This window comes from Elephas maximus, chromosome 1, assembly GCF_024166365.1.
Source record: "Elephas maximus indicus isolate mEleMax1 chromosome 1, mEleMax1 primary haplotype, whole genome shotgun sequence".
Classification (NCBI taxonomy): Eukaryota; Metazoa; Chordata; class Mammalia; order Proboscidea; family Elephantidae; genus Elephas; species Elephas maximus.
The window spans coordinates 198,105,430-198,125,883 of NC_064819.1; the positions used below are offsets into that span (position 1 = coordinate 198,105,430).

Here is a 20,454-nt window from a genome sequence, read left to right on the forward strand (position 1 = left end):
CCAAAACATATATGCTGTTTACACTTGGGGATGGAAGGTGGGATAAGAAGCAGATAAACAGTAACACTCAACATTAAGTCTATCTGAAACCAGAAACAAACAAAAACAAGCTCATTGCTGTCAAGTTGATTCTGATCCATAGTGATCCTACAGAACAGAGTAGAATTGCTCCTACAGGGTTTCCAAGGAATAGCTGGTAAATTCAAACTGCCAACTTTTGGTTAGCATCCAAGCTCTTATCCACTGTGCCACCAGGTCTCTTCTCTCCACTAGCACATTTCTCCCAACTATTCTCTCTAATCATTATTCCTGAGTCACTGAACTCTAGAATCTTTCTTCCATATAGAAGTATATAGTTAAAACCACCGCTATACTGCTATTTGGGGTTTATTGTTTCATCTCCACTTATATGTATGTGTACCTTATTAATAAATATTGTTTCCATTTTCCAGCCACCTTCCAGATTCGTCCTTTGCAGACTACCACATATTGGGGTCTCAACAATCAGTACTAGCTTTATCTGTTCTTCCTTTTGGCTCTTCAAAGCCTCTCCCTTTTTTTCAGTATTCTAAGGTAGCACCTGCAATAGACCATTTTGTCATACTTCATTCTCATAAAGCCAAACTTCTCATCCATGGCAGCATACCTCAATGCCAACATGTTTATAATAATAACAGTAAGCCCCATCCCCAAATACTCTCTTGCCTTCTCGGCAATACTTGGAAAATGTATCCAAGATTTCTTAAGATAATTCACAAGGTACAGATTTTAGAAAATATAAGAGAGAAAAGTGACAGGATTTAAGAAAGAAACGTAGGGGGTAATTGGGGCTTTTAACACAGCCCATTGCAGTGAGCCAGACCACACCAGTATTTTCTAGAAGCCATTACATGATGCATTCCAATTATAATCAATCACAAGACAGCTTTGGAACAATCAAGAAGCTGTTATACCCTATATGCAAACTAATCTGTGAAACAGCACACACAGACTAAGAAAAAGTAATGTCCTAGAAGTGTAGAAGTGTACCATTTACAATAGGTTAATTTTTATATACATTACATTGTACACAATCTTTCACAGCTTTACTGACTAGTAGAATCCATTTCTAACTAGCCTAGAAAATGTCTACCGACACTTAACCTGAGCTGACATTAAAAAAAAAACAAAAAAACTCACCACCATCAACAAAAACAACTAATAAATTTAAATACTCTTGTGTATCTTAATGAAGCAGAAAATGCAGTTTCTACTTAGGAACTGTTATGGATTAAATTGTGTCCCCCAAAAACGTGTGTCAACTTGGCTAGGCCATGATTCCCAGTATTGTGTGATTGTCCACCATTTTGACATCTGATGTGATTTTCCTATGTGCTGTAAATCCTATCTCTATGATGTTAGTGAGGCAGGACTAGAGGCAGTTATGTTAATGTGGCAGGACTCAATCTGCAAGATTATGTTGTATCTTGAGTCAATCTTGTTTGAGATATAAAAGAGAGAAGTAAGCAGAGAGACAGAGCAACCTCATGCCATATTTGGACTGCGGGTTCCTCCACTGAGTAGCTCCTAGGCCAGGGGAAGATTGATGACAAGGACCTTCCTATAGAGCTGACAGAGAGAGAAAGCCTTCTTCTGGAGCTGTCATCCTGAATTCAGACTTCTAGCCTCCTAGATTGTGAGAGAATAAAGCTCTGTTTGTCAAAGCCATCCACTGGTGGTATTTCCGTTATAGCAGCACTAGATAACTAAGACAGGCAATAATGGAGACGGAAAGAAAACCAGTAATGTCAGGTTAAAGAAGTTTAGAGAGAAGTGGGACGATGAGAAGCCGGGAACATGGTCAGGTAAAATATTGCAATTTTAAGCCATTCTAAGGATTTTGGATTTGGTTCTAATGGAAATAGAAAACTGCTGAGGAGATTTAAATAGGGAAGTGACCTGATTTACTTCTTAAAGCATATCATTCTGGGAGTAATATGGAGACAGGATGAGAGAGCAGAAGCATATGTGAAAAGAAGAGGTAGGCGAATGATGCAGGTGATAGTGCCTTGTTATTTTAGAATGGTTAAAAACAGGATTTGAAGTCACATGAACTGTATGCTAATTCCGTTTTAGCCAAGTTGGTTATTCTTCTCTGAGTCTTGGTTTCCTCTCTGTAAAATGAAGATCATATTGTCATCCATCTTGCCCATCAATTGCAATGGCTCAATGAGAGTACACATAAGTGCTGTGCTGGGCACATAGACAGTGCTGCTGACTGTTGTAACTCTGAATTAGACTTGAAATATCCATTCCTGAAACAAAATTATGGAGGTAGTCTTTAAAAGGAAAGAAGGCATTGATTACATCTAAAACAAAGTATTTAAAACCAATAAAGCATTGTCATAAATGAGCACAGTGGGATAAGGAACTGGTCTCTGCACAGTCTGATTAGGTTGTGAACTGCTCCCCCTAGAGAAGGGAGGAGATAGCTTAGAGCTCAGTGTCACGGATTGAATTGTGCCCCCCAAAAATATATGTCAACTTGGCTAGGTTATGATTCCCAGTATTGTGTGATTGTCCACCATTTTGTCATCTGATGTGATTTTCCTGTGTTGTAAATCTTATCTCTGTGATGTTAATTAGGCAGAATTAGAGGCAGTTATGTTAATGAGACAGGACTCAATCTACAAGATTCAGTTGCATGTTAAGCCAATCTTTTTTGAAACACAAAAGAGAAAAATGAGAAGAGATGGGGGAGCTCATACCACCACGAAAGCAGTACCTGGAGCAGAGCTTGTCTGTTAGACCCAGGCTTCCTGCACAGAGAATCTTCCAGATCAGGGGAAGATTGATGACAAGGACCTTCCCCCAGAGCTGACGGAGAGAGAAAGCCTTGCCCTGGAGCTGGCACCCTGAATTCATACTTCTAGCCTCCTAGACTGAGAGAGAATAAACCTGTTTGTTGAAGCTATCCACTTGTAGTATTTCTGTTATAGTAGCGCTAGATGACTAAGACTTTCAGTGAGAACTTTGGATTCCAGATTTTAATAACAATAAAACAATGAGAAACAAAACCACCACTGGGATGTTTGGTTCCCAAAGATTGAATGCGATGAAAATGAGTAAGGTTGAGGATTCTCAGAATTGCTTTTCTTAGTGTCACCAAGCAATGAGGTAGAATAGCATTTTGTACAGAAGCATAGATTTAGGCATGACAAATGGGTTCAATTCCTGACTGTTTCACTAACTAGCTTTATTACTGGGAGAATTACTTAAAGTCTATGACCCTCAGTTACCACTGCTGAAAACTGAGATATTGATAGAAAATATGGCACACATGGGTCTTCACCAGAATTCAATAAGAAATTGACTGTACAGTCAGTGTATGGCACAGGGTAAGTACCCAAATGTTTGCTGTTGTTATTATTAATGTTATTAATTGCTACAGTCTTTTTATTCTTCTTATGTATTTATCATTTCAATGGCTTTCAAGGAATTGTGAATAGCATCCTGCAAGTTAAGGGAGACAGGAGAGAGGCCAGCAGAGAGACAGCAAGGGGAATATCAGGGCCAATACCATGTCATACCAAACAAAGAACATACTTACTTGCCTACGACTCAGGCAAGGAAGGGGAATTGTGTTCCAGTTGAAGTGTGTGAGCAAGGAGCAGACTGAGGAGCAATCAAGGGAAGATGTAGGCAGGCACTAATGGGAGAGAGAACCACAGTGCACCAAGAGGCACTCATCTGCTGGAGTCCTGGCTCACTTTCATCCCGCAGGGAGGAGGATAAATAAGAATACTGGCCATGCTCTCAGGCTGCAGCTACCCTCTCTGTGAAAAACACAGGCACATTAACCCTCCTTAAATGAAAGGGGTGGAAGAAACTGTTTGGTTACAAACTACTCCAGAGGGCAGTAAGTGTCTACTATTGGAGTGAGAAAAAGAACCACTTAAAAGTAACAAGACAGCTGTTGTCAGTAAATAAAATCCTGAAGACACAACCTCCTCACATATTATCAAGACTAAGAGTCCAGTGTTTCCGAGCTTCCCAATGGGTTTGGTTGCCAACATTTGTAAGTTGAATGTAGTTAGGAAAAAAAAAAAAATAGATAAACTAATTTGCAAAAAGCCGATGAAGTAAGTGGAAGTCAAGGTCAAGAAATGAAAGGAAAGTCTCTCTGACTGAGCCTCCTGAGGAAGGGAGGAGAATGGGAGAGTCACCAGGCCGATATTCTTCCCTTTTGATGCTCCACAAACTTAGGCTGAGAAAAGTGTATCTAATGCTATTGAAAGGGAGTACTTTGATTTCATCTCAGCAAAGCACATTAGAGCAGACACTTGGAATGGCTGGCATAAGATGAATTTAGCAATTTTCAGAACTAAGAAGCATGAGATGTCTTCGGCAAACTAGATATGATTGATTACATGTCACTCCAATACTAAAAGATTTCAGTGCCTCCCCATTTCCTACCAATTACAAATTCTTTACCCTGGTTTTGAAAAACCTTCACTTTCTCTCCTTCAGTCCCCATGGTGAAATAAGAACACCCTGAGTCTCCCAAGTGCAATCCCAACCATGTGTGGAGACTAACAAAATGAAGCAAAGTCTAATTTCTAAATTCCATGGGGGGGAAAAAAAACTGTCCATCTCAAGTATGCACTGTGGTCCAATTAGACATGGTGAGTCCACTCACACAATATGGCTGCCCGAGTACCACACATGTGCATCAGGAAAGGTGAATTGAAGCTTTGGTAGAGATTCTATAGTGTGTCCTGCCTACCTGTCTCCTCTCTTTACTTCCTATTCCTTACCCTTGGCCACGTTAGACAGTTGGTCATTTCCTTCCACTCCCTTCCTCTGGAGTTACTTATGATTTTTCCTGGGGTGAAATGCCCCTTTCTATAAGTTTGCCTGTTGGGAAAAAAATCAGACACAGCCTTTAAGGACTGGGTTTGGAAATTGGTCAGAATACACATTCAGACCCACAGATCTCAAACCAATTATATTTCCCTGCAGTAAGTTTAAAAGAGATTCTGAAACTTGTTCTTGAACATAGGGTAGCTATTTGAACATAGAGTAGATATTTGAGTACATTTCTTGTACCTAGGTAGAAGAATAATAAATGAACAGAAAAATGGTCACTCTGGGACAAATCCTCCAGCCACCTGATCCAGGGTCCTGTGGATAAGCTCGAGGTATTTATTAGGTGCAAACGTTCACTGAGTACCTACTACATGCCAATTACTGTATTAAACACTAAAGACACCAAGATAAGAGAAGATAGATTCTGTCCTCAAAGTGTTGGCAATCTCACTCCTGGATGCATTATCTACTTTAAGACTTAGTTTAATGTTGCCTTCATGTTCACCTAGCCACAATTTACACAACATATGGATTGGTTTACAATAACTCTATAGAGTATAATCTGTATATAATCTGTTGGTTTTTAGTATCTCTTTTGGTAAGACTAGATGGTTAGCATGCTTTTTCCCCATGGCTGGTTGTTGGCCCTTGTCTTCTTGGTATGACCTATATAGTGTTTACTAAGTTTCTATCATAAGTTTAGACTCAGGGTCATACATTTTATGTTTTAAATTTGAATAAGTGTCACTCCCAAATATATGACTGTACTTAACATCCTTGAAGGTCATTCACTATCTTCCTACCCATTCAAAGATTTACAAGTTTTTATAGTCTGAGCTCAGATCTCAAATGATTGTCATTCCAGGATGATTTTATGTTGCCCCAGGATAGAAAGTTTTTAAATTTATTGTTTTACTAATTTTTACCAATAAATTTGTATCTCTGGAACCTTAATCATTACATTGATCCATCTGCGAAGTTCATTATCCTTATTTTTTATTATTGTCTCAATAAAAATTACCTAACTGACTCTCATAATTCTATAGAAATTACATTTGTACATAAATATATTTCAGCATATAAGTTTGAAAAACATTTTAGATCTCAAATACATATACCTGTTTCCATCTATCCTAATGCCTCTTCAACACCACTCTGGATGATTTTCAGTTAGTATACACTGGTCCAGTACACTACCAGGCCTACAGTGAAATATCATGCCCATTTGGTTTGGTTGGTGCCATGGAACACCAGTTATTAAAATTTAATTGCACTCCTTCCTCCACAGAATTATTTGTAGGTATTTTGATATAGCATAGACAATTTCTAAATATTGTCTAACGTCCTAGAAAAAAGACAGATAGTTAGGAAGTCTCAAGTTGAAAGGAAATGGATGAAATTCCTTTTGTCTAGCAATTCCTATACTTAAATCAACAAGTTATAGGAATGGGTGAGGATGAATTATTCTTAACACTATTTTTCCAGGGATGGATAGTTCATAATTCCTAAGGAAACTTTCTTTACTGAATAACGACTTCTCCATTCACAAGAACTCTGGAACACCAAGATAAAAAAGATGAAATTTAATATTTAAAGGCAAAAATATTTTAAATATTTAAAAGCAAACTAGAGGAAAGGTTTCGCACTGGTAATAATGATGATACTGATGATGATTGACAGATATTGCTTTCTAGGGGTCAGTCAGTATTCTACACACACACACTCCTTTAATAAGTGAATATAATAAATCTAAGTATTACATTTATATACATAAACTAATACTGCAATAGAGAAATGAGGGACAAAGAAGGTAAAGAGATAACTTTTATAGGTTTATTAATTCAATAAGAAACATGATTAGCCTCATTAACTATCCATGAAAAGCAAATTAAAACAGCAAAATATCATTTTTTTACCCATGAAATCAATGAAACATTAAAGAAAACAATGGTAAGGATGCATTGAGATTACACTCACCTGCCATTGGTGGAAGAATAAATTAGTACAACTTTTTGAAAAAGCAATTTGGCAATGGATGCAACAAGAGCTTTAAATATTTTTATACTCCTTGAGGCAATAATTTCACATCTATCCTAAGGGAAGAGGACTTAATGCTATGGACAAGCCGTAGAGATGGGGACTCTGGCTGACCGCCAGCATTTAGTTGCTGCTCTGAATTTACTAGCTGTGTGACCTCGGGCAAGTGACATTATCTCTCTATGCCACATTTTCTCCTCTTAACTGGGTTAGTGTCAGGTTCTGAAAAAAAAAGAAAAAAATCCTTGTAAAGCAAGGAGCTCAGTACCTGCACCATAACAAGTGCTCAATAAATGTAAGTTATTATTATACATTCAAATCCCTCATTCACAGCAATATTTATGAGTAAAAAATTAGAAACAAACTGAATATCCAACATGAGGGGAGTAATTATATAAACTCTTTTTTTTTTTGACATCCATTCAATGAAAAACTTGGTATCACTCAAAATAGTTTGTAATAATATTAGAAACACAGTATATTCAATGGGGGAAAAACATGATACAAAAGTGTGATCTCAGGGGCCTGATATATATATTTGTACAGAAAACAAAAGGAAATAAAATATTAACTGTGGTTCTTTCTAGGTGTGACATTTTTCTTGCTTTTGACTTTTTAAATTTTCTATAATGAGTACATATTTATAACCAGAAAAAAATATTTAAAAATAAACAAAATCATTAGACGTGAATACTTCCTCCTTAAACTGTCATTTTAAGAACTGTAGAAAATTCAATGAATTTTTATGTATTTGAAGGCAGTTCATAATTGGTACATCCACATTCTGGTTTACATTAAATAATCCCAACTTCAACTTCAATTGGCCCCATTTTTTAAATTTTCTTTCATCAATTTTGTTGTTTCCTATTTCTCATCATGTGAAAACCAATATTAGTTATGGTCCCTCTATTACTGGCCTCATCAAAGCCTTTGAATGCGCAAAGATTGCTTTCTCATCCAGAATGTCGCTAGTATTAATATTATCTCCTGGCATCATGGTAATTAAAACATACACACACATGCTAAGTTTATGGCACAATTGCTGTTGTTAGGTGACATCCAGTCCTTTCTAACTCATAGTGACCCTATGTGCAACAGAATAAAACACTGCTCCTGCACCATCCTCACAACTGTTGCTATGTTTGAATCCATTGTTGCAGCCACTGTGTCAATCCATTTCATTGAGGGTCTTCCTCTTCCTCACCAACCCTCTACTCTACCAAACATGATGTTCTTCTCCAAACACTGACCTCTCCTGATAACATGTCCAAATTACATAAGATGAAGTCTCGCCATCTTCGCTTCTAAGGAGTATCCTGGCTGTACTTCTTCCAAGACAGGTTTGTTTGTTCTTCTGGCTGTCCATGGTATATTCAATAGTCTTTGCCAACATCATAATTCAAAAGCATCAATTCTTCAGTCTTCCTTATTCATTGTCCAGTTTTCACATGCATATGAGGTGACTGAAAATACCATGGCTTGGGTCAGGTGCACCTTAGTCCTCAATGTGACACCTTTGCTTTTTAATACTTTAAATAGTTGTTTTGAAGCATTTTGCGCAAGAAAATACATTGTTTGATTTCTTGGCTGCTACTTCTCAATTTTTTTTTTTTTTTTTTACTCCTCAAAATAGAGTAGACCTTATTGATGTAGATAGAGTAAATCTTTCTGGATCTTCATTTACTGATGTGGCATGACTCAAAATGAGAAGAAAGAGTTGCAATCATCCATTAAAAATCAGATCATGGAATGTATGAAGTATGAATCAAAGAAAATCAGAAGTTGTTAAAAATGAAACAGAATGCTTAAAGATGGATATTTGAGGCATTAATGAGCTGAAATGGACTGGTATTAGTCATTTTGAATTGGACAATCACATGGTCTACAAGGCCAGGAATGAAAAATTGAAGAGGAACAGTGTCACATTCATAGTCAAAAAAAAATTTCAAGATCTATACTGAAATACAATGCTGTTAATGATAGGATAATATGCATAAGCCTACAAGGAAGACCAGTTAAAACAACTATTACTCAAATTTATGCACCAAACACTAAAGGCAAAGATGAGGAAATTGAAAATTTTTACCAACTTCTATAGTCTGAAATTGATCAAACATGCAATCAAGATGCCTTGATAATAACTGGTGAATGGAATGAAAAAGTTGGAAACAAAAAAGAAAGATTAGTTGAAAAATATGGCCTTGGTGATAGAAATGACACTGGAGATCCCATGGTAGAATTCTGCAAGATAAATGACTTAGTCATTGCAAATACCTTTTTTCAACAACATACAGGACTATACACGTGGACCTCACAGTATGAAATACACAGGAATCAAATTGACTACATCTGTGGAAAGAGATAATGGAGAACCTCAATATCTGTCAAAACAAGGCCAGGAACTGCCTTCAGAACAGACTATCACTCAAAGGCAGTGTTCAAGTTGAACCTGAAGAAAATTAAAACAAGTCCACAAGAGCCAAAGTATGACCATGAGTATATCCCACCTGAGTTTAGAGACCATCTCAAGGATAGATTTAATGCATTGACCACTACCGAATAAAGACCAGACAAGTTGTGGGATGACATCAAGGACATTGTACATGAAGAAAGTAAAAGGTTATTAAAAAGGGAGAAAAGGAAAAAAAAAAAAAGGATGTCAGAAGAGACTCTGAAACTTGCTGTTGAATATAGAATAGCTAAAGCAAATGAAAGAAATGAAGTAGAAGAGCTGAATGGAAGATTGCAAAGGGTGGCTCAAGAAGACCAAGTATTATAATGAAACATGCAAAAACTTGGAGTTAGAAAACCAAAAGGGAAGAACATGCTCACCATTTCTCAAGCTGAAAGAACTGAAGAAAAAATTCAAGCCTCGAGTTGTAATACTGAAGGATTCTATGAGGAAAATATTGAACGACACAGGAATACACAAAGTTGCTGTACCAGAAAGAACTGGTCAATGTTCAATCATTTCAGAAGGTAGCATATGATCAAGAACCAATGGTACTTATGCCTATTTCCAAGAAAAATGAACCAACCGAATGCAGAAATTATCAAACAATATCATTAATATCACATGCAAGTAAAATTTTGCTGAAGATCATTCAAAAGCAGCTGCAGCAGTACATCGACAGGGAACCACTGGGTATTCAAGCTGGACTCAGAAGACAATGTACAACTAGGGATATCATTGCTATGTCAGATGGATCTTGGTTGAAAGCAGAGAATACCTGAAAGATGGTTATCTGTGCTTTTTTGATTATGCAAAGGAGCTCCACTGTGTGGATCATAACAAATTATGGAAAACATTTAAAGAATGGGAATACCAGAACACTTTAATTGTGCTCATGAGGAACTTGTACATAGGCCAAGAGGCAGTCGTTCAAACAGAACAAGGGGATACTGCAAGGTTTAAATTCAGAAAAAGTCTATGTCAGTGTTATATCCTTTCACCATACTTAATCTGTATGCTCAGCAAATAATCTGAGAAGCTGGGCTATATGAAGAAAAATACAGCATTAGGATTAGAGGAAGACTCATTAACAACCTGTGATATGCAGATGACACAAGAGGACTTGAAGCATGTACTGATGAAGATCAAAGATCACAGCCTTCAGTATAGATTACACCTCAACATAAAGAAAACAAAAATCCTCACAACTGGACCAATAAGCAATATCATAATAAACAAAGAAAAGAATGAAGTTACCAAGGATTTCATTTTACTTGGACCCACAATGAACACTCATGGAAGCAGCAGTCAAAAAATCAAATGGCGCATTGCATTGGGCAAATCTGCTGCAAAACTTTAAAAAGCAAAGATGTCACCTTAAAGACTAAGGCCTGTCTGATCTAAGCCATGGCATTTTCAATCATCTCACATGCATGAGAAAGCTAGACAATTAATAAGGAAGACCAAAGAAGAACTGACACCTTAGAATTGTGGTGTTGGCGAAGAATTCTGAATATACCATGGATTGCCAGAAGAATGAAAAAATCTGTCTTGGAAGAAGTATAACCAGAATGCTCCTTAGAAGCAAGGGTGGTGACACTACATCTCACATACTTTGGGCATGTTATCAGGAGGGATCAGTCCCTGGAGAAGTCCATTGTACTTAGTAGAGGGTCAGTGAAAAAGACGAAAACCCTCAACAAGATGGATTGACACAGTGGCTGCAACAAGGGACTCAAGCAGAACAACGATTGTGAGGATGGCACAGGACCAGGCAGTGTTTCGTTCTGTTGTACATAGGGTCGCTATGGGTCAGAAGCAACTTGACAGAACCTAACAACAACAAAAAGCTCTTCCTATCATTTTCCTATGTGCCTGTGGCAATGCTTTTCAAACTGTGGTAAGCATGCTGCTGAGATACATGAAGACTTTTTAAGGATCAGAAGTGGAGAGATCACTTTATTAGAGTCACTATCCAGGTCCTCAACTTCAACAGACTTATATGCTTTCCTAAAATGTCATCTCTGTGATGATAAGCCATAGATGAAGTTTAAAGTTTAAAACAGAGTATGTGGTCTCTACTGGGGCCGAATTCTGAATTCACATATTTTGTAGTATAGTGTGGCAGAAGTGACACAGTTTTCACTGAGAGACCTCACCTTTTCCACCTACTGTTGTCAAAGAACACATCACCCCTAAAGGAGAGTCTCATAAAAGGAAAGCAAATAACCATCAGTAAGTAACACTGCAGTTGGTGCCTAACTTCATACTGAGGAGAAACTCATGGTATGGCTTCCTGCCTCCTCTTTCTCTCTCTCCCCTTCTCTTTCACAATTAGATCAGTAGTGAGATGGTTGTCATGAGGTCACTTAGTAACATGCTAATTGCATGGAAACATGAAGCTGGACTTTTTCTGACAGAAAGCAATTATGATTTGGCTGATTAGTTTGGCAATGAGAACTGCTTTGCCAAATTAAGTTACATGGTAGACAATGTCTGTAAATTGAATGTTCTAAATCTAAAGCATCAAGGTTTGATATATATATATATATATCTATACATGTATAGATATACATATATATAAACCATTGCCGTCGAGTCATATATCACATAAAATAGATTATCAAATGGTCAAAGATCTTATCAATACCTAAAAAATATTTTAATGGCCAAAATATACTGGAATATATACTATTTTAATGTTCTCTAGCCATTCTGAGTATATCAGGTTAAACAAAGTACCTCAAAGCAGAACAGATAAAAGGAGTGTTCTTTTGGTAATCACTTCATAGCATACTTCTCAGAAATTGACAAAATAAGTAATCATAGTAGCTGGGTAACAGATCTTTACTCAAGTCTGATTGTTTCAAATTATTTGTTTTCAGCAAATATGAAGAAGGGTCTTTTAGCCGATACATCACCACAAATAATTTTAATGATAGATCTCTTTGCTTGGAACATACAAAGAGCTTTAAGGGAGGTTTAATAAACTAAATATGGCTGCTATAACTAGATTGTCATTCCCATTTACTTTTGTATGTGAGGAGGTTGCCCTGTGTGTAAAATAAAAAAATAAGATTGAAACTGAACTTACGTAATTTTAGGAACTTATATAATTTTAGGAATAAGTAATATCCATCCACTGATACTTAAATTGAGAAAAAAGCTAAAAACCCTGTTTTTCTCATTAAGAAGTTCATTTTCAATAAAATTTAAATTTTTGTGTTTAGTAGCTACCAAAATTTGTGATATATTTTTGTCATTTTGGTCAATTTCATACTAGTAATATTATGAAAATAACTTTAATTTATATACGTATTTTTGTTGCAAAGAAATGTAATAGAATAACCAATTTGTAGCATGGAATATACTACTTTACGATAAATTTATAAGGGGGAAGTACAATAAAAAAATAGGAGTTCCAAGGGAAAATAAGGAACAAATGTGAAATTTCTTGCTATTAATAAAGAAATTTTATATATATATATATATATATATATATATATATATATATATATATATATTCCCAAGCAGATGAAAAAAAAAACAAAAACCAAACCCATTGGTGTCTAGTCAGTTCCGACTCATAGTGAATGAGTAGAACTGCCCGTAGTTTCCAAGGAACGCCTGGTGGATTTGAACTGCCAACCTTTTGGTTAGCAGCAGTAGCTCTTAACCACTATGTCACCAGGGTTTTGAAGCAGATGGAAGAGGGTGTCAAATCACTATGGTATTAAAATTCCACTTGAAATATTTTAAAGTATTAAAATGTCCTCTGCAATTATTTAAACTTACAATAAAAAATTTTTAGATTTCATTTTGAAATTATGCAAAGATTTTAAAAGTTATTTTAGGAAGAACATGAACAAAAATTTTGAAGAACAGAGTTATTTATAGAATACTTCAATGTATTGTTTACCGTTCAATAATTACAGTTTGGAAGCAAAGCTTTCCTTAACTCTTGTCCTAAGTTTTGTTTTTACATACCATCCTGTTTTCCAATTTATTTTTTATATTTCTCAGGTTTTGCTATATTATATTCCTCAGGTTTTGCTATACATATTACAGCTGGCAGAGTAAAATATACTCTTCCTGTACGTGGCAAGGCAGAAAACCAGTGAAAGAGAGTAGCATCTCCCTACCAAGAGTATTGTCTTAGCTAGTGCTACTATAACAGAAATACCACAAATGGTGGCTTTAAAGAACAGAAATTAATTTTCTCACAGTTCTGGAGCCTAAAAGTCCAAATCAGGGTCGTGGCCTTGTCGATTCCTATCTTGTTGGTAGTCCTGGGCATTCCTTCATTATTGGCAATTCTCATGTGGCATCTGTCTCACCCAGTGTGTGCCCATTTCTGTGTCTAACCCACTTTTTTTTTATAACTCAGAAGTGATTAGGCTGAGAACATACCCTACATTGGAATGGCCTCACTAACATAACAAAGAAAACTCTATTTCCAAATAAGGTCATATCCACAGAAATAGGGGTTAGGATTTCCAACATGTATTTTGGGAACACAATTCAATCTATAACAACTATCATCAAAAAACCTGCTAACATGGAACAAACTTTATTATATCAGAGTTGTCAGGCCCTTCTTTAACATCAGCTTCCAATCAAACTTATTTTAAGGTCATTTGATTTAAAATTGGGGAAGATTCTCAATGAAAAAATCAGAAAAATAAAATTTAAATTAATATTAAAAGGGTTGGCTTTAATATGAGACATGGCAGCATGGGTGGATGCCATATTGACTCATTATTTTCTATGCACGGGTGTCAAAAGGACTGTGACGTTCCTAGTTGGAAAGGTGAAAATGATCTTGCATAAGATCTAGCAAAATTCTTGGGGAATTTTTCACCTTTAGCACAATTTTAATCAAAAACTTCTCACTTTATTTTCTTGAGCAATATTTCATCACAAGGACCAAGAAGCTCTTGAATTAACAAAATTAAAATACAGATAATTTCAGATATCAGAAACTATGTTTGTAATTATGATCGAGTTTCCCCTCTGCAAAATATCAAAGAAAACCTCACTCCTTCTGTTCCTATCCTCCCTTCCCCCCAACAATCACAACTGCTTTCAAAGTTTCCAGTTCTGGTTTACATCTTGGACTACTGCAATAAGGTCCTGTACCCACCGCTCTAAAAACCTTGCTCTTTATAAGGTTAGCCCTGAATTTATAAACCTCAGGTCCAACGGTCTCTACTCAACCCTCATCTGGCTCACTCCTCTGAATTATTTGACATTGTTGACCACTTCCTCCTTGTTAAAACTGTTGTCTCCCTTGATATCTGTGATTTTTACTCTCCTGACAGTACCCCTATGGTTTGAACTGCTACTTCTAAGGCATATCTTCCGTTATACATACCTTAAATGGAGGGAGGCACATCTCCAAGGCAACCGTAGCCCTCTCTTGGCCCTACTCTCAGTAGACTATCCCTTTTGCTCCTATGGATTTAACCATCACCTTCACTCAGATATTTTCCAATTATGTATCTTTCAAACAAGTGTTATCTAAAAGAGGTCTCATTTCTACTGTTCAGCCTCTTCACACATCTTAAGCTCTACATATTTTAACTTTCTCTCCCTTCTACACCCATAATACTTCCCTCTCTCTTCCTTCAATTCCTTTATTCCAAACCAGTACTTCCCCTTATTCCATAAGTCTGTGAAAGTCACCATCATCTTCTCCTCCCTCTCTCACTCCTATGTTCAATGGAATCACCAAATCCTCTTGACCTCCAACTCCAAACCTCATTCTAACCCACTCTTACTCATTTTCATTGCCACAGGCCTAATTCTGAGCCACATGATTTTTGACTGGCCCTTGTGTTTGGTATCCTACCTGCTCTTCCAACTTAAATTTCACTGCCTCCATTAATAGTTACCCAATTAATGGTGTCCTTCCTCTATACTCCCACTATATTTTATCCCTTTGGTTAGCTGTACCCACATCTGCCTCCCTCAAATCAGAGTTCACTTGCTAAGAATACATTTCCTGTCACCTGTTTATATCAATGTTGTTGTTGTTGATGTTGGAATAAGAATAAGGAATGTTAATTTCTCCTCCCTCTACCACTTGCCTGTCAGTTTGTCATACTGCAGGGGCTTGGTTGTTGCCATGAGGCTGGAAGCTATGCCACTGGTATTTCAAATACTAGCAGGGTCACCCACGGTGGACAGATTTCAGTAGGGCTACCAGACTAAGACAGACTAGGAATAAATGCCTGGTGATCTCCTTCCAAAACTTAACCAATTAAAATCTTATGGATCACAACAGAACATTGTCTGACTCACTTGCTTTGTACATGTCATCAGGAGGGATCAATCATGGAGGAGGACATCATATTTGGTGAAGTAGAGGGCCAGCAAGGGTAAGGGAGATGTTCAGTGAGATGGATTAGCACAATAGCCTCAACAATGGACATGCCAGCAACAGTGAGGATGACTCAGGATTGGGCAATGTTTCATTCTGTTGCATATAAGGTTGCCATGAGTCAGCAGTTATCCACCTCTACCTCCTTAACAGGAAGACAAGGCATGAGGGTGAGTGAATGAGGCATGTCCTAGAATGCATTCAAGATTCTTGGACAAAAGGTGATGTACACTTAACAATTAATTCTTTATGTTCTTAGTAGAACTCTCCCTTGCCAAATACAACCTCGGTGATAACCACAACCAGACCAAAGATGCCCCAAGAGCCCCCAATTGAAAAAAGCATTTTTAAAGCCACAGGTAATGATTTTAAATCAATGCTTTTTTATATGTGTAACAAGATTACTGTCAGGTGAGAGAATGAAAATCTTAATTGTTCAGAATGAGGCCACTCTTGGTGACACTCCTATGAACTTCCATCTAGGAGCAATTTCTTTGCTTTGTCCCTGGCTGTAGCAGAACGTGACTTAAGGCAGAAGTTACATGAAAGCTGTTATTTTGTAAAGGTTAAAGTAGATGCAATAAGAGACAGAGGTGAGTTGCCAAGGTACAATGAGGTGAACCTCAAAAGAGGAGTAAAGGCAGCAGAGAGTGTGGCTGCTTTCTCTGAAGCTTATCTGAGCTCCTTAGGCTGAGAAATCAAGACTTGAAATCTTAAGATAAAAAGCTTGCCTGTGACAAAGCTAGCGTGGCTTGGTCTTAGGTGAAAATACCATAAGAGCGACTTTTCAGGCAACCAATCTGTGTCTCTTCTACAGAATGCAGTAACATGTGCAAATAATACATAAAGCCCTTCAAAGAAATTTTGAGTTTAAGAAATGGTCGTATGGAAGGAAAAGGGTTCTAACGTTTCAGATGAATCCCTTTCTATCAGAGCCAAGTCACGCCATACAATATGTGAGACCAGAAAGTAAGAGAGAGAGGCTGGATGTCAGGTCCAGATTCCAAGATGTGAAGCCAATAGAGATGGAGGAAAATTACTGGTACTTAGTATGGGATGAAAGAGGCCAAGGGCCCAGAAAAACCAAGACAAATGAGTAAATGGATGAGGCTATGACAGTAGAATAATATTTTCAGATAATTCATAAGGTATAGCTCTGATACTATTGATCATAATACCCTAATTTAAATACTCATGTTTATTCAATACTTACTATGAGGCAAGTTCTCTGCTGAGCCCTTTACGTGGATTGACTTACTTATAGAAAATCTCTAAATAAAATAAACCACTGCTGTCAAGCGGATTCTGACTCATAGCAACTCTATAGTGTTAGTAAATCTCTAAGAGGTAAACAGTCTTACTATTCTCATTATACAAAGTAGAAAATGAATCACGGGTTAAGTAACTTGCCCAAGGTCACATCAGTTAACCCAAGTAGTTGGGCTCCAGAACCCTTGTCACCTCTTCTCAAAATACTGCTTAACTTCAAAAATTCCAAGCCCAGCATTCAAGCTCCTCTATACAAGCCTCACTACCTACTTCTGCTGCTAGATAGTCTCATTTATTTGCTCCCTTTTATAACAGAACCCCTTGTAAGAGATGTCCGTACTCACTGTCTTCAATTCTTCTTCTCCCCATTCTCTCTTAACCCCACTGCAATCTGGTTTTCAATCCTATCACTTTACCTAAACTGCTCAGCAAGTTCAATAATGACCTCCATATAGATAAGTTCAATGGTCAATTCCTAGTCTTCAGCTTGTTTGAGATATAGGTAACACCTGATATTATAATCATTCCCTTCTTTTTTGACACCTTTCCTTCAGTTGGTTGCTTGCATACCACGCTTTCCTAATTATCTCAAAAGTCACTTCTTTTCAATCCCTTTGTTGTTTCTTCTCGTCTTCCTAACCCCTAATGATGGGTAAGGAGTTCCTGGGTGGTACAAACAGGGTCACCGTGAGTCAGAATTGACTCCATGCAACTAACAACAATGTTGGGTAGCTCCAGGACTCAGTCCTCGGTCTTTGATCTTCTATATCTACACTCAATGCCTTGATGATCTCAGGCTCATGGTTTAAGTTTAAAGTCCATATACTTCCCAATGACTCCAGCCCAGGTCTCTCTGCTGAACTCCTAGACATTGCCACTTGGATGTCTAACAGGCACCTTACAGTCAGCATGTTCAAGATTGAACTCCTGAATCACTCCTCCCCCAGAATACCCGCTTCACCTTCACCTTCACTATTTGTTGTTGGAAACTCCATCCTTCTAACTGCTCAAGTAAAAAGTCTTGTTATCCTTGATTATTCTCTTCCTCTCATACCAGAAACCCTGTAGGTTATACCTTCAAAAATACGCCCAGAATCTGATCACTTCTTAGTATTCCACCACTACCACCTTCGCCAACAGTGCCCGTTTCACTGGAAGAGACATCCTGAACTGAACCATCAATTCTAGATACCCTAGTACGAGGCCCTCTCCCATGCTCTCACCCCCTACATTCACGTTACCTCTCGGACCTCCTTTGCTATATCAGCTGGCACTCATTCCACTCCAGCCACACTGGTATCCAGGCATGCGCCCGCATTTGGACTTCTGTTCTAGTTGTTTCCATTTGGAATGCTCTTCTCCCAGATGTCTGCATGGTAATTTCCTCATTTCCTTCAAGTTTTGTTCAAATGTTACCTGTTCAATGAGATCCCTTGTTTAAAACTGCAAAACACTTACCCCTTCATCCTACAAGTCCTGGTCCCATTTATCCTGGTCATCTTTCTGTGTGTGTGCATCTCTATTGCACTTATCACCTTTTAATACTATAAAATGTTATTTACTTATGAATTCATTTTATATAATTCATTCTGTGTCCCTCCCCTAGAAGTGTAAAGTCTATATAGCTATGAATGACACCAGCCCTGACCTCTCTCCTGAATTCCTGCTCGTACAAATGCTACTTGACTTTGCCACTTGGATACCTAATCAACCCAAAACCAAACCCACTGCCGTCAAGTCGATTCCGACTCATAGCAACCGTATAGGACAGAGTAGAACTGCCCCGTAGAGTTTCCAAGGAGCACCTGGTGGATTTGAACTGCTGACCTTTTGGTTAACAGCTATAGCACTTAACCACTATGCCACAAGGGTTTCCTGGATACCTAATAGGTACTTAAAACCCAATATGACCAAGACTGAACCCCTGAATTCCTTCTTTGAGGGAGGCATTTAGGAGCTCCATGAGAACAGGGTTCTTTTGTTATTTTGTTCACTGAATGTATTCCAAGGGCAGAGCGTGCCTTCCACATATATCCCACTACCCACTCCACATATATAGACACCCAATAAATATTTGCTGAATGAATAAGTGAACATGTATACATTAAAATAAAGACAGAGGTATGTTATACACTCTTACCTTAGTCATCCTTTCAATTTTTCTGGTTCACTACCTTGCTTCTTGTCATAATCCTTCTTCTTAAAATAGACATGGCCAGAATGTCTAATTTTGAGTCAGAAAAATCTTCTCTCCCTCCCCCTCCAATGGGTTAAGGATAAAAGACTAAATGTAAAAACACTGCAATTAAATATGATTTATTATTTCAGAATCGGTGATCCAGATGAGAGATCTGCGGTGTTCTTACCTAATTGCCTTGCAATTACCTATGAACTTATCTATGAACTCAAGTTCACGGTCAAAACCTCCCAGGTTTTAGATGCAAACAAATCCCTTACCAATACTGCCACCTACTGACAAATCGGTGAAAATGCAGGAGAATGCAATCAAGTTTAAAAATCCCTTGAAGTCAGTAAAACGAACTGCTTTTCCTAAATAGTGTTAGCAAGGAATTTACATTGAATTCCACAGCAGCAGTCAGCAAAGATTGTGTAACTGTAAAGAATTATAATGACCTTCTTCAGAAAAGAGGAAGTAACTGCAAAATAATAAGTCTTCTCTGGTAAATACCATATAGCCAGGTCTTCTACTTTTCACGGAAACTCCCTTAAGAGTTAAACTGTTTGAGTCTCAAAGCAATATATTTGTTGTTTTTATTTTCCCTCATACACTAATAAAAACAAATTTGTCCTGAGACTATACTGTCAATTTTCTCTTCTACAGACCTGTAGACAGACACCTTTCTTGGTTATTTAAATGCAATGTTGTTCAATGACAATGAATTTGGGTCCTGAGTTTCAAGAGGGACTCAAAGTTGCATCTGGAATTTTACTTACCAAAAGCTGCTACTTTTTTGTTACTGAAAATCTCGTGTGTTTGTTTGTTCACACCAGCTAAGTAGTAAACATGGTGAAAACTAGCTGGCATACATTCTAGAAAACCATTTATTTAAAACAGCGTATTCATTCCTGCTTTGTTTTTGAAGTTGTGCTTGCCTAAGTGTTTGAAGCACTAGACAGGGTCTCTATGAGTTGAAATGGACTCGATGGTAGTGTTTTTTTTGTTTTTTTATACTCTTTTATATTGCTACTTGCTTTCATTAAATTCAACCTTTAATAAAACATAATTTTGCTATTTGGGAAATTAATACCTATTTTCAAAATCAGGAACCGTAAACAGTGTGTTTTGAAAAGCCCTAAAGACTAGCAATGAGCATAAGGACAAAACTAAGGAGGGAAACAAGTTGATTATCTCCCACGTGCCCTCTTACTTTAAAAATTACCCAGCAGCAAAAAGTACTAGAAATGACTTTCACCCTCCCACCCCCCCCCAAAAAAGTCCATTAGT

General features: G+C 37.4%; 1 long non-coding RNA gene across 1 annotated transcript; it reads right to left on the reverse strand.

The window, feature by feature from the left end:
• Positions 1-977: 977 nt before the first annotated feature.
• Positions 978-20,397, reverse strand: LOC126085285 (uncharacterized). The gene is made up of 3 exons (XR_007519234.1): positions 18,230-20,397; positions 6,826-7,107; positions 978-4,896 (listed from the first exon to the last, which is right to left on the reverse strand). It is a non-coding gene; the product is annotated as an uncharacterized LOC126085285 (long non-coding RNA).
• Positions 20,398-20,454: the final 57 nt, after the last annotated feature.